The sequence below is a fragment of the Eretmochelys imbricata genome, chromosome 24 (assembly GCF_965152235.1).
Source record: "Eretmochelys imbricata isolate rEreImb1 chromosome 24, rEreImb1.hap1, whole genome shotgun sequence".
Taxonomy (NCBI): domain Eukaryota; kingdom Metazoa; phylum Chordata; order Testudines; family Cheloniidae; genus Eretmochelys; species Eretmochelys imbricata.
Genome location: NC_135595.1, coordinates 1,548,331 through 1,562,826, shown reverse-complemented (window position 1 = coordinate 1,562,826; position 14,496 = coordinate 1,548,331). Strand labels below are relative to the sequence as shown.

Genomic DNA, 14,496 nt, shown 5'->3' with positions numbered 1-14,496 from the left:
GACCAAAGGTCTATCCAGCCCAGTGTCCTGTCTACCAACAGTGGCCAATGCCAGGTGCCCTAGAGAGAGTGAACCTAACAGGTAATGGTCTAGTGATCTCTCTCCTGCCATCAATCTCCACCCTCTGACAAACAGAGGCTCGGGACACCATTCCTTACCCATCCTGGCTAATAGCCATTAATGGACTTAACCTCCATGAATTTATCCAGTTCTCTTTTAAACCCTGTTATAGTCCTAGACTTCACAACCTCCTCAGGCAAAGAGTTCCACAGGTTGACTGGGTGCTGAGTGAAGAACTTTCCTTATTTGTTTTAAACCTGCTACCCATTCATTTCATTTGGTGGCCCCTAGTTCTTATATTACGGGAACAATAACTTTTCCTTGTTCACTTTCTCCACACCACTCATGAGTTTATAGACCTCTATCCTATTCCCCCTTAGTCTCCTCTTTTCCAAACTGAAAAGTCCTAGCCTCTTTAATCTCTCCTCATATGGGACCCGTTCCAAATCCCTAATCATTTTAGTTGCCCTTTTCTAATGCCAGTGTATCTTTTATGAGATGAAGGGACCACAACTGTACACAGTATTCAAGATGTGGGTGTACCATGGATTTATAGAAGGGCAATAAGATTCTCTGTCTTATTCTCTATCGCTTTTTTAATGATTCCTAACATCCTGTTTGCTTTTTTCACTGCCACTGCACACTGCGTGGACGTCTTCAGAGAACTATCCACGATGTCTCCAAGATCTTTCTCCTGATTAGTTGTAGCTAAATTAGCCCCCATCATATTGTATATATAATTGGGGTTATTTATTTCCAATGTGCATTACTTTACATTTATCCACATTAAATTTCATTTGCCATTTTGTTGCCCAATCACTTAGTTTTGTGAGATCTTTTTGAAGTTCTTCACAGTCTGCTTTGGTCTTAACTATCTTGAGTAGTTTAGTATCATCATAAAAAGAGAAACACAAGAAGTTAGAGCGAAACTAGGCAAAGCAAGGAGTCACAGCATTGCATGCCAGGACATTGTATGAGGGAAGCCCATCCACCAACCCCCATCAGAAGGTGCTCCAACACCCTCACAGGAAGGTCAGGAACCACCATCTGATGCTCAGCACTTTGCAGGACCAGTCCCTCAGTGATCTCTAGTGAGGGCCTGGACCTCCCATTGTTGCTTTAACCCATTTTTCCACTTGAACAGAGTCCAAACCTCACTGAAACATTCAGCCTTAACAAAACCACCGAAGTACTTTAAGATTTAGTAGATGGATAGAAAATCAGAAACTGACATTTTGTTAAAGCAGTCCTAAAAGAGTATTCCAGAATCTCCTATTTCAAGGTACTGTAATGGATACACATCTTCTCATGTGCTCTTGCTATAGGTCTTAGAGGGCTAGTAAATATACAATGTTACATTAAACTAAGCAGAATTCTAGAAAAGATGCCCCTGAATTCAAAGCAGAGATACTCCATCAACTGTATCTGTGCATATTTCAGTGCCACATTCCTACATACTGCTGCTAGTTTGTTGAAAATTGTTGTGAAGATTGACAAATAAGCTATTGAAATACCTATTCAGAATCACATTGCACTAGTAGGTATTTAAAACTGTCAAGTCTCCAAGATTAAATTAGAACCAGGGACTTTAACAAGCAAGTAAGTTAAGGAATGATTCATTGGGTGGCGGGGGAGCGGGAAGAGGAGAATGCATTAGATTTGGACTTATTCAACAACAAGGGACTATTACTAAGCAACCATTTTGAAACTTCCTGAAAGTCTGCATCTGTCTGATTTCCTTTCACTCAAGATTTCCTTTTACAAACAAAATCTGAAGATTACTATCTCTGGCTTGTTACAAATGTATTCAAGAAACTCACATGCATAGCCACAGCTCACATTAAATCAGAACAGTAAATTTGTTTAGCAAACAGACAATCTCTTTTCAAACGCAGGAGTAATCATCTTCACCTGCACATATAACAAGCTACCCCCAATACATTAGAGTCCCCGGGTGCCTCAGTGAATATTACCAGACACGGTTTAAAAAGAAAAGATACTCTCAACTTTTAAGTTAAGTCAGCTATTCTGATCTAAACACAAGCCTATAGCGGCTACAACCCCACCACCCGAAAGCCATACAGAGGACTTTTATTTAGCCATATAACAAAAACAAAGGGAATTTGGTTCAAACATATTGCATTGTTACTCCTTACAGAATGTACTTAAGATTTCCCAATGGCTTAAACACCAAATTACTTATAGTATTAAGGTTAAGAGGTGTAACTTTTTCACAAATCCTTTTAATCCATTAGGTAACAGAACAGAAAACTGCCAGAATTTACAATGGAAAGTATAATATTCCAAAAAGAAAAGGAGTACTTGTGGTACCTTAGAGATTTTACATACATTCAAACAAACAGTTTCTTAAATTCTATGGATCTGCTTTGCCTCTGGATACATGTACACAACTTTCATTGACTTTAAATGGGAAAGCAAAGACAAGATATCCAAACAACATATTGAGGGGGCCATTTAGGGAGCTGGGGCAAAAACTGGGGATTGGTCCTGCTTCAAGCAGGGGGTTGGACTAGATGACCTCCCGAGGTCCCTTCCAACCCTAACCTTCTATGAATATATAAGATATATCAATTTTAAATGGCAAAGTGAAAGAAAATCTGAACCCTCCAAAACGTTACGATCACCATAACACACGTGTCTTACCATACTCCCACATGCCCCTCCCCACCCTCCCTCAAACTCACTGGCAAGTAGTTTCAGTCTCTGAAAGGGAGAGTTAATCTAAGTGTATTTTATTCTAGTCAAACAGTAAATCTGCTGAAGAAAAAAAATGACGACCCACTGCAATGAAACAAGTTTTATAATTTATTAAAGTGAATTATCTTTTTTCTCAAACAGTATTAGGCAGTCGGGGAAGGAAAAAGAAGAAAACTGTTAAACCAAGAGCTAGTCAGCAGTAAAAATCTTGTCTCCTGAAGAATTTGAAGTTATCCATCTCACTTAATGTCCCCCATACTCCTTGAATGTATTAAATATCACCATTCAATACCACCAGCCTACTGCATTGTACAATCTCACGATGACTCCTCACACAGCAAATGCCCACTCAAAGATGTTAATGAGAAAAATTTACGTTAAACAGTTTGTTTTTGTTTTTTTTTTTTTGGGGGGGGGGAGGGGTTAGATTTTAGGCAAGAACTGTTTTTAACCATAGCAAGAACATGCCCCCTTGCCTAGCAGCAGTGCCAAGATAACTTGAATAGAGAACTCAACTCCAGTAGTTTCCTTGTGGGAAAAGACTGATAAAAGGCATTCTGGGGTGGACAAAGGAGAGAAGGGAATCGCAAAAGCAGCACAAATCAAGCAGATTATTTTACCAACACAAATTCAAGGAGTGCTTAGGTTTTTACTCCTTTTCTTTGGGGTCAGGGTGGATAAAAATCAATGATTTAAAAGAAAAAAATTTTAAATCAAATTTTTTTATTTAAATCGGATTTTTTTGATAAAAGGCTTTGAGGAAAAAATCTGTCTAAAGATAAAGATACATTATAGCTGAAAGATCTCATCATGGAATAGGGATTATCAATTCTAATTCTATAGTATGAAACAATATATTAATGTAATGTTTAAGACAAGTTTTGTAAATGAGTTCCAGTAGTTCATGGATTAGGGACCCAATCTCATGGGGTTCCAGGGGCTTCTGTATAGATTTAGGTTAATCCTTCTCTCTACCCAATGGGACTCAGTGCTCAGTCTAGAAGATACCATCAGAGATGCTTCGTTTTGCAGTTCTCAAACTGTGGATTTGTGTCTCCAGAGGTAACATACTTGTTAACAGCAAAAATGTTTTTAAATAAATATAGAGAGGTGAGAAATAAGACCTCAACCCTATTGTCCCTCTGCAAATGTGTACACAGAGTCAATCCCTTACCTCTCTCTAAAAGTGTAAAGTTTCAAAAAGTTCAATGAATAGAAGACTGTTGGGGGCGGCATCGATCTGGACAAGGAGAAGAAGTCTGGAGATAAATGTGAAAAGAGAGGGACAGGCAGTAGAAACAAAAGTGAAACTGCTTGAGCAGCAGGTTCCAGAAGTATTGAGGTCTGTGTAGCCTCCATTAATTTGAGATCTACCGTACCATTCTCTCACTAGAAGGGAAAACCTATAATGGCAGCAGGCCGTAAAAGAGACCCAATTTGGGAATAAAGAAAAGGAGTACTCGTGGCACCTTAGAGACTAACAAATTTATTTGTTAGTCTCTAAGGTGCCACGAGTACTCCTTTTCTTTTTGCGAATACAGACTAACACGGTTGCTACTCTGAAACCTGTCATTTGTTTGGGAATAAGTACCATTCAAGAATCATATGTTTGCTGATGTTTTAAAGAAAGTCACACCAGTGAACTGGTGCAAGTCACTTAAACACTTGGATTCAGAGTCTGTTAAAGTGATAATCTCACTTTTAACAGCAGTAGCTTCTTCTGCTGGTGTAGAAAGAATATTTTCTTCCTTTGGACTAATCCATTCCAAATTGAGAAATTGTTTGGGACCTGAAAAAGCAGGAAATCTTGTTTTTCTTTTCCAGATTATGAACAAACAGGAAAATGAAGGTGAAGAGGACTGAGTTAGAGTGCAGAAGTCAATATTTTAAGTTTCTCATGTCGACCTAGCTGACAGTTGATTTAATTTTTGTTTTCCTAAAAAAAAATTTCGTTTTCTAAAAAACAATTTTAACAAAAAAACCCTAATTTTTAAAAAGTGAATTTTTAAATTAAAAAATTCATGCTTGTTTTGTTAAAATTTTATATGTTTGCTGTTGAAGAAAAAAACAGAATACATAACGTTGTTTGTTAAATAAAACAATTTAACTGTCTGGTGATGTTCTCCTCCTAATACAGCATGGCAAGAAAATCCTCCAAATATTAATGATTAACCTGTTGAATTGGAAATAGTTCATCTCCCAATGACTTCATAAATATCTCTTCAATTACCTTTGGTAAATGAATTAACCATTCATTTTCTGATATAGCTGTAAAACTAACCTGAAGAGTTTTCAAAATAAAAGTCACTTTAAAAATGTATAGTGTGTACCTTGTAAAAATGAAACCTACCTCTCTCTCTGGAGTTGTGAAGAATATGTATTAAGGTTATAACAACCAATGAGAATGCCCTTTTATGTAGAAATCCACGATTAAACTGAGTCTTCCTGAGCAGGAGTGGGTGGGTGAGATTATGTGGCCTGTGTTGTGCAGGAGGTCAGACTAAATGATCATAATGGTCCCTTCTGACCTTAGTATCTAGTATCTATGAAAAATCAAATCCATCCCGTTTGGAGTCTTAGTCTAATCATCCATTTCTTAGGATTCGTCTGTTGGGAAAAAGGGCAGATGCTCCTATCTGCTCCCACCCTAAAATAAAGAATTACAAGGAATTTCAAAGCTTCCGTGTCACCCCAGACTTGGGCCAACTGGGATTCAGACACATTTGGGTCTGTCTCCACAGGCTAGCATATCCATTTGAGAACAGACTTTACAGCTCAAACATTCTGCCACCTGCCAGTCCAAAGGAGTTGAGAGACTAAAGCTGAAATTAGAAGGTTTGCTTGTTGATTAATTCTGTTCTCTCTCTTTGGAAGGTCACATATACCCTTCCCCCCTTCATGCTCTTCAGCACTCCAAAAGGCTAATAGTTGGATGGAGGGAGCCATCACCCGAGACAGGCAGCATGGAGAGAGGGCTTTTCTATTCCCTTCCTATTGTCAACTTGCAGTCTCTCCTCTTTGGAAATAAAGATAGTGCAATAAATTTCAGTGACTTTTACATTTTTGTTGCTATGGGCTCACTTATGACACTGCAACAGTGAGATCGTCTCATGAAATGCGAGGCCTCAGATCCCTGCATCCACATGGAGACCCAGTGAGTTCAACTGGACTCCACATGAGCGCAGGCCTACATGGATCAGAATGTGGTAGCAGGGCCTAAAATGTGTAGGCTCTTTGGATTAAAGGAGAGGACATCATCCATTTTAAAGTTTAAAATAGTTTCAGATATTACACCTACCCCAAAGTCTTCAGGCCAACTGTGAGCTTCTCACAGTTAATATAAACAAGCGTCCCTCTCCTCTATTGTGGCTGGCTGTGCTTAAGACCCAGACAAGCAGCAGGAAACTGACCAACTGACTACAACAGGGGAAACACTGAAGCCAACCATATACAAACTGAAAAAAAGTATTCCAGGCCTCTCCAATCTCTTTTAGATACAGTAATTTTGGCTCCTCCTTTTAACAGGTGTAGAGAGACTTTTCAGACAGATGTAGAATTTTTAGACTGGCTCTGTCTCTTAAAAACCTCAGTCAGTTATTTCATAATATTATTGGCTTTTACTTCTGGCTTTGATACACCTCAATATCTGAATAAAAACAGCACAGATTAACTTTGACAAAATGCACTATTTCATGCTTTATCTACACATACTGAAAAATGTAGGGGCTTTTGTCTAATTATTAAATATTTAATATGACATAACAATCAGAACCCAGAGATGAGAAGGCGAATGAGGAATAATGGGTAGTTCTCATTTTCCTGAATGGCAGACAAGACTCTGGTTGGGCATGTTCTGCCAGAACGAATGAGGCCTTTCCATTCTCTCGATAAGGCCTAAGGAGACAGAGGTCATGATATGATGGCCACAGGCATATCTCACTCACCTACAACATATAGGGTGCTGTGGATGAGACCTGATCTAGCACCCAGACGGAGCCATCTCCAAGGTCTAGGTCTCTGCAGCATGGCTCTGCCGAAGCACCCTCTACTTAAAGGCATTCACTCCTGAAAGGGTGGGCTTTGCCATTCTGTGCTGATCTGTATTTTGCTCTATATTTTGGAATTACATCATTCCTGAGGTTTGTTATAGAATCTCAACATGGCCATTTGAGAGTTAACTGTGTTCACAAAATTCATTTAGTAATACAAATTCTAGCCTATATTAGTTACCGCAAGTCTGGTCCCTTGGTACCATAATGATGGGGCCCTTTAACTGCACAGAGTTCAGAAGTCTAAACCCAGAAGAAATAAGTTTGGGGACAGAGAATGGAACTGCCTCTCTCCTCAGGAGCAGAAAGGGGAGTGCATACCACACAAAACAGAGTATTGGTTGATCACCATTTAATACATTTTAAAAATTCCCCCAGTACCCTTCATATTACTTCTACACACAGTCTCCTTTCTATCACCATTGGACTACCCATTACATTCTTACAGGATGCATGCATTACAGAGGTAGTTGCTTGAAACCCTGAACATTTGTTTCTAAAGATGTTCAGAACAGGACATGTCCACAATGGCTCTCAGCTGTTTTAACATAGCTACTGGCCCAGTTATTGACACGTAGCTCTGACAGTAAGCATGCTGCTCAGAGAAATCACACACCACCACCACACGCCACCTATGTACAGTACGTTTACATATTGAACAGAATGACGTTTGCCTTTTTTTTAAAAAAGGCATGAAAACTTTACATAGGAAAGGAACTGCCAGGACCATACCAACTGCTGTGATGAAAACCAACCAAAGCAAGGAAACGTATAGTTAAGGATGAAATCTACCACATCTCCTCCAATACCTCTGCACGCAATGGGGCATCTTCCACTCCTTCCTTAGCGCTCCCTGTGGGCTGAGTACTGGTGGAGATACGGCTCATTTCGTCCCTAACCGAGAATTCCTTTGGTTTCATTTTCTGTTGCAGCCCCGATGTTCTTTTAATGTATTTTTCCCCCCTTGTGACTCTTTCAGTCATCCTGCAAGATACTTCAACTTTGAGGAATGAGACAGGTCCCATGGACACTGTAAATGAGGACTACTGTATTGTTAGTATTGGACCAGGATTGCTTTCTCAAGTCATTTAATAAGGTTTATCCCCAAAACTGGGCCAGCTCCCACAAATGAGGTAAGTAGAGAGGATCCAACATTTTACACAAACTACTAAACCATTTAGCCACCACCTAACTGAAACATACCAGCCAACACTGAATGTTAATGAAAAATGAAAAATAAAGCAAAATGGATGGGGCTACCCAGACATTCTAGACCCGACCTTATGATTGATAGTCAATGGTCATATTGACTCTCAAGTTGCTAAAGGCCCCTAAGGTTCTTTAGATTCCTCTGCAGTTCTAAACAATGCTTCATTCTAATTTTAGACAGAAGCTTTGTAAACAATTCTTTTAGCACCCTTACATTTAAATGGGCTTGAATTTCCAAATGCTGATTTTTACTCTTATTCAGGAAGATTTCAGCCATATTCTGGATACTGCTTTGTGAGTAGCTAGTTTAATGCTCCCTTGTTTTAAGCTGACTAGATTTTAAGGTTTGCACTTTTGTAGCCCTATTGGTCCCACGAGATGAGTGAGACAAGGGGAGTGAGGTAGCAGTTTTTAATTGGACCAACTTCTGCCGGCGGAGGAGACAAGCTTTCATACGTCACAGTTCAAACCCTAAGGTCTGGAAGCAGCTGCCTTATATGAAACAGTCCCCGGAAGGCTGGAAGCAGTAGAAATGAGAGCCCTTCTGAAGACAGCAGGTATAAAGGAGAAATAAGTGGAAATGAAAGTAGGCTGTGAAGTCAGGGTACAGGATTGGCTGCCATCAGAAGAGATTATGACGGTGGTGACGCTGTAGAAGACAAACAGATGACAGGATGCCCAAGAAAATAATGCAAACTCGACCAAGGTCAGTCAGACCTAGAAGACGACCACCAACTAGATGTCAGGAAACTGGACACGAGGGCATGACCTGGCTGGGCTTAGCGGAGAACAAACCATGGAGAGGACAGAATGGCACTGGTGTACTGATCCCCATGTCTATACAGATGCTTTCGGATGAGAAGCTGTAGATGGCACAGGACAAAGAGTGCCTTCAAAGGAGTTATTTACTACATGAGGAAGACACCAAGTCTGCAGCAAAGGTTCTTACTGAACCTTCCAGCATCACAACTGTAAGCGGCCCTCCCTCCTCCTCTCAATAACCTCATAGGCATCCACATCACACTGAAGATCCTGCCCTTACAACACACACAACTTTACTATTTACTAATGTAAACAGTCTCATTGAAGTTAATAGACCTGCTTATGTGAGTAAAGTGGTACACAGGACTGCGGCCTAGACATACACAACATGACAATGTCAATACAACCTGTATCCCCTGCCTCATTAACAGAGGAAAGTACTGTATTTGTTAAAGCCAAATCCACGGTACTTATAATACAGCAGTGTTTGAAGCCCACACTTCCAAGGAGTGTTAAAAACACACTTCCCAGCTCATGCATTCACCACACAAGTAACACCTTTGGGTATGTTCTATTAAGTTTGGAATGCTGGGGGGGAAATTAGCATTGCCCTGGGTTATTTTTAAATAACTAGAAAGCACCAGAACTACCATGAGGTACACAGCTCTGTTTTAGGTTAGCTAAACATTATATTCATTAATCTCCACAGCATAAGAAAAACATACATTCCAATTCCACATCCCTAAAGATTTTCTATCTTCTGTGCAAGAGATGGAATGGAGGCTGAAAGATTTGCTGTCTCACTGGGCCACCAGCATCTCTCCGGAAATGAAGTTTTTGTTGCTCCTGGCCCAGATTCACTGAGAGTTGAAACCTTAACTCTCCTGCTTCCACTGTGTCAAAAGAAAGAAGGTGGGGCAGGAGTTCAATTACACCAGACACTCAGGGAGAGAAAGAAGAGAGAAGCCCAGGCCAGCAGCAGTAAAAACAACTTTCCTGTAGAGACATCACTGCTCCGGAAATAGTGTTGTCACTGTAAAAATATGGCAGTCCACCCCAATAGCACTGGAACACACTGCACAAGTTTAGATGAATTGAGAACACTCCTACTGCATGCCGTCGGATTCTTACATTATACTGATTTAGGAACTGAAATATTTCAGACTCTACACACTGTACAAGGGCTTTAAGATGTCATTTTCAAAATAATGATGTTCCTTAAGGTTTACAAAAAAAATTTTTTTTCCCCCCACTACTCAGATAAGCATGGCAACTCCACCTCTTCAAGCAGGCACAAATTATGCCAAGACTGGCTGCTCTTTCACAATATTTAGGCCTTTTTCCCCTCCTGGAAAACATGTGATTGTTGCCAACACCAGCACAGCTCCATGCATTTTCACTCCTGTTCCTTGCAGAACTCCTTTCAACAGGTTCAGGCAACACAGTGGTTAAAATGGTTCCAGGTGACCATTGCCATCTCCTAACTGCTTTGGCACTAGCCATAGTGAGACAATCTCAGAACAGAGTCAGTATAGAAACAGCCATAGAGAGCTACCCCATTATTCCAGTGTTACAGAAATTGACTCTCTGACTGCCTCATCTAACACTTGTTAAACAATAAAAGGTTTAGTGGGTGGTGGCAAGGAACAAATTCATCAAGTTTTTTTTTAAATTGCCAAATTATCCCCAACTATTATGCTGATGTTTAAAACTGATTAGGAGTAACAACTTACAGTTACACGGATAATAGCGAATGCAAGAAATATGGGAAAGAATACAACAACATTTTATTTTCTGAGAGTCATTGTTTGGTATATCACACTGATCAGATGTAAACTAAGAACATTTGTAGAATGGCAATCATCATCCTACATGTTTAAAAAGGCTACACCATGCAGATACAGTATGCAATATATATTCAAGAGAAATTATTCAAAATGAAATGCCAGCACTCTTACATTGGGCATCTCTGCACTAGCCTGAGGTAAAGGACCAAACATACAAGAGTAGGATTCAGAGTAACAGCCGTGTTAGTCTGTCTTTGCAAAAAGAAAAGGAGTACTTGTGGCACCTTAGAGGCTATGCTCAATATGCTCAAATAAATTGGTTAGTCTCTAAGGTGCCACAAGTACTCCTTTTCTTTTTGCAAAAGTAGGATTGTTTCTTTTATTGTTTTGGATGTAACCAGGAATCTGTCCCTTTTACAGGGAGATTGCTGGAAGTGTTCCGAGAGTTATATTAAAAGGAGACAATAGAACACACGCTCTCCACGTGCACATACAGAAGTACCAGCAAAGTTTCGACACAAGAAAACGTACTGCAGTTATGTGCAAAAGTTTCTTATGCATCTTAGAGTGGGTTTATCCAATGCTATAAAACTGCAACTGCATGTGGCATTGTCTGATAGGTTGAATTTTTGTGAGCAAGAGGTGGATAGCTTTACACTAGGATTAGATTTATAGCCAGGGATTGGTTTTTTTCCCCCCTTCAACAGAAACATTTTGCTGTTGTGCCTCAATATGAACATGATGCATAGCTTCAAGTTCAATACTTATTAGATAAGAGCAGCTTTCAATGGCACCTTGCAACTCCTAAAGTAGAACAGTACTTTTTGAACCAATGGTCTTTTTTATTAATATATGAAAGAGTCCATCCTCTGCCAGGCTGTTCGAAGCATGAACTTTTAAAACAAAAAAGACATTTTGACAGTGGTTACAATTTAAACATTTCTCTTCTTCCAGTGGCAGTGAGCCTCATGGCTTAGGCTGGCCCAAAGTTCATTTTCCTTCAGTCAGGATGCAACACAACAGGGTTCTTTTCCCACCAGCTGGGGAGCAGAGGGGCTACTTGCTAGACAAAGGTTTGCATTTCTCCTAAACTGGGCTTCTAAAAAGAAACATGTTCAAAGTCTTATCCTAGCTGTAAACACTGCCTCACCCAGTTAGTAAATGAGGAAAAACAAAAGGAACCGTAAACAATGCGAGGGGTAAGGTTTATTCTAAAAAACGTTAGTTTTTTAAACTGCAAAGCAGATTAAAGAAATCAAGAGACTGCATCCAGAAAATACACTTCCTTAACCCTGTGCATTTTCTAAATAGCTCTTCTCAAGCACCATGTCTCCTCTCCAGAAGAGGACATTGGCATAGATATAAAAAGGCAGACAAGACACTTCTAACAGCACCTAAATTTAATTTGTTCTTTTAATCATGTATCCTCCTGCTGCTCCTAACAGTGTTTAAGTGGAGACATGAAGAGCCACAGCTCTTTTGTTTGAGGAGCCTAACAAAAAAACAATAGTTGTTCCAAGTGAAATATCAGAATTCACAGATACCATTTAGACAGCTAAACAGGAAGTCAGACCATGCTAGGTAAAGGCAAACCACAGTACCACAAAGATGGATGCTCCCTGTCAGCTGCATGTCACATTCAGTTTCACACAACCATGTGATCAGGAAAGCAGAGAGGCAGAGGTTCCACCTGGTTTTGCAGGCCTTAGCTAGTCAGAAACCAGATCATCAGTCCAAAGAGACCTTCTGAGCACCTAGGGCCTCCATTTTCTGATACCTCTCAGCCAGCCAGGAGACCAAGGATGCAATCAACCCCAAACACGTGCCTACATCAAAGCTCATACACACAAGGGTTTCCTTTACACAGCTGTCCAGGTCAGGATCTCAGCTGTGCTAGGTGCAACGTGCTACAACCACGTTTACATATGTTTTCACTATGGTTTTGACCTGAGGGTGGATAGAGCCCAAACACCTTTGTTTCTATGGTACATGCAGCACCCTTTACCACCTGGCTAAAAGAAGCTCAAGTAGTCTATCAATCAACACCAAAACCTACTGGAAGATTCTCGAACTGAAATACTCTTGGTCACTAATGACAGAGGACACGGTCCATTTAAAACAAAACACGCTATTCACTTGAGCAGAACATAGAAGGCAGAACTGTCTTGGATAAATAGGGTTTCCAGGGGAGGGGAGTCTTCCCAAAGCACCTAGACTAATAAAAAGCTCCGTCAGTCCTTTATTCCATGCACAGTTAGAGGACAGAATAGACTCATTTGCCTGCAATCAGTCATGTATGATCCTTAAAAATCACTGTATTCCCTAAATGCTTGTTTGTTGCAGCCACCCTCCAGAACTGCTGCAAAATAAGAGTCAACCTCCCACATCATCTTCAACCAGGGCACAGTCACCCACCCACCCCAACGCCCCACTCCACCCCCAGCCTGTCAGTATCCAAGCATGGCTCTAAAAATTCCCTTTTGGGGGTATGCAAAGCAAGTAGAATGCAAAACTGCAGAACACTAAGCCAGCATTTGTACGATGCCTCTTGCTCCCCCGTTTTCTTCTAAATTCCCCCTCCCCACAACACCACCACCTCCACTGCTCAAAGCCTCAAAACCAAGACTTGAAGTTTTAGATTGGGTGCACAGGAAGGACGACAGTGTGGTTTAAACTGCTTGCAAATAAAATGTCCTCTCCTAGGGAATCGGGTGAGGAGCTGTACCATCACCACACAAATTTCCAAAGCCCAGGATGAGAATTTCTTGGGAAGGGAGAGTCTTCCAGGGCTTTCTAAAATCTAGACTGAGAAGGCCTATGAAGCCAAGAGCTCAGTGCACCCTCTCTGTTGCGCAGCTTCCCCCACCCCAAACAGGAAACATGGACATGGACATTACTGCTCAGACCACCCACAGGGGAGGCAGCAGTACCTGGGCAGAGGAGGAGAAAAGGCAATTACTGGGCTCTCTGTTCAATGCACCGCATGAAAGCATGTGTGTGGAGGTGTTCTTGGCACATTGCCTTCTCCCTTCCCACTTCCAATGTGGGGAACCAGCACGAGGATGGTGAAAGGGCAAGGATGGTGAAACTGTCAGGCAAGAGAACCTAGATTTCCAAGGAGGGGGTGGATTTCAAGAGACACTCCACGTACAGACACAGGAGAGTAGCGGAAAGCCCAAAGGAAACGCAATGGGAGGAAGAGAAAAATGAGGACTGTTCCCTGAGACCCCCTGAACGGGGCAGCAGGAGGCAAAGGAGAACGAGCACCCCCCGCCCCCACCCACAGCAGTCTCCCCCTCCCCTCGCCATGTCCCCCTGCCCCGGTGAGCAAGGACAACCAGCTTTCCTAGGAGAGGGGAAGCGACCGGCTCTCACCCCCGCACCCCACTGGGGAGGCGCCATGGCAACAGCACAGAAAGGGGGGACCGGCCCGGCCCGGCCCGCCTCGCAATCAGCGCGCTGTGGGGGAGGGGATCCCGCGGCCCGTCCAGGGGTGCGAGGGGCGGAATGGAGGCGGGGGGGGGGGATGTTCCCGCTCCATTCCTCACCCAGCCCAGTCACTGTTCCCCAGGGGGCCGAGCCGAGCCGGGCCGGGCCGTTCCTCCCCCGAGGGGGGGGCTGGGCGCCCCCTCAGCATGAGGCGGCCCCCGCCCCCCCTTTCCGAATCCAGCATCTGCCCCTCCCCCCAGGCCCGGCCTAACCGCCCCCCGGCCAGTCCCGCCGGGCCGGGCCGGGCCGGGCCGCCCGCTCCCCCGAGCCGGCCCCGCTCCCGGCCCCGCTCACCTCGGCCGGCAGCGGCGGCCCCGCTCGCTCCCCTCAGGCCGGGCCGGGCGGGCGGAGCAGACGCTGCGCCGCAGACACCAGCGGCAGCCGGCACCACCACAAACAATGATGCTGATTGGGCCGCGGCT

The 14,496-nt window shown here is 42.5% G+C and overlaps 1 protein-coding gene across 2 annotated transcripts in view; it reads right to left on the bottom strand.

The window, feature by feature from the left end:
* Positions 1-14,463, bottom strand: part of GATAD2B (GATA zinc finger domain containing 2B) — an 82,892-nt gene extending 68,429 nt beyond the window's left edge. Inside the window, exon 1 of one of the 2 annotated variants that reach the window (XM_077840951.1) lies at positions 14,369-14,463. The gene's annotated coding sequence lies outside the window, so the exon portion shown is untranslated. The remainder of the gene's footprint in view (positions 1-14,368) is intronic. The other variant, XM_077840952.1, reaches the window with a different exon arrangement.
* Positions 14,464-14,496: the final 33 nt, after the last annotated feature.